Raw genomic sequence first — 531 nt, forward strand, 5'->3', positions numbered from 1 at the left:
CCTGCTACTGTTAACGGTTTGATATACTAGGCTTCACAAAGGAAGAGATGAGAGCCGGGGGGAAATGGGGGCGGGGGCTGTCCTTTCTGTTGTTTCAAATGAATTAGCTGAATTGACTGGGCAGTGCCCCTTAAGACAGAATAATGACCACATTAGATTGGGTGAAAAGTGAAACTGATGAGGTTAAGGCGTGTAAGGTATCAAATGAAAGGTCCGGATTAACAAAATTAGTAAAGTACGTACAAAGTACAAAATCAAGCGGGGTAAATAAAAAAATGCTTCCTGATTGTAGTCATCAGGCTGTCATAATGACTCATAGAATGGGTGAAAATTCAAAATGACGCTTCGAGGGCATATGGGGAATCAAATTCAAGGTCTCGATGTGGAGAATCATTCGGGACGAAAATGAGTTATGAATATATCATGACGTAGTTATGTATAGTCATAGATTCGGTTAAAATTCAAGTTCATGACGCTAGGGCGTGTGGCATATCAAATTAAAGCTCTCCATTAGGGTAAACACGTGCTTCC

Source organism: Haemaphysalis longicornis, unplaced genomic scaffold, assembly GCF_048455015.1.
Source record: "Haemaphysalis longicornis isolate Haplotype H1 unplaced genomic scaffold, Haemaphysalis longicornis Haplotype H1 scaffold_59, whole genome shotgun sequence".
Taxonomy (NCBI): Eukaryota; Metazoa; Arthropoda; class Arachnida; order Ixodida; family Ixodidae; genus Haemaphysalis; species Haemaphysalis longicornis.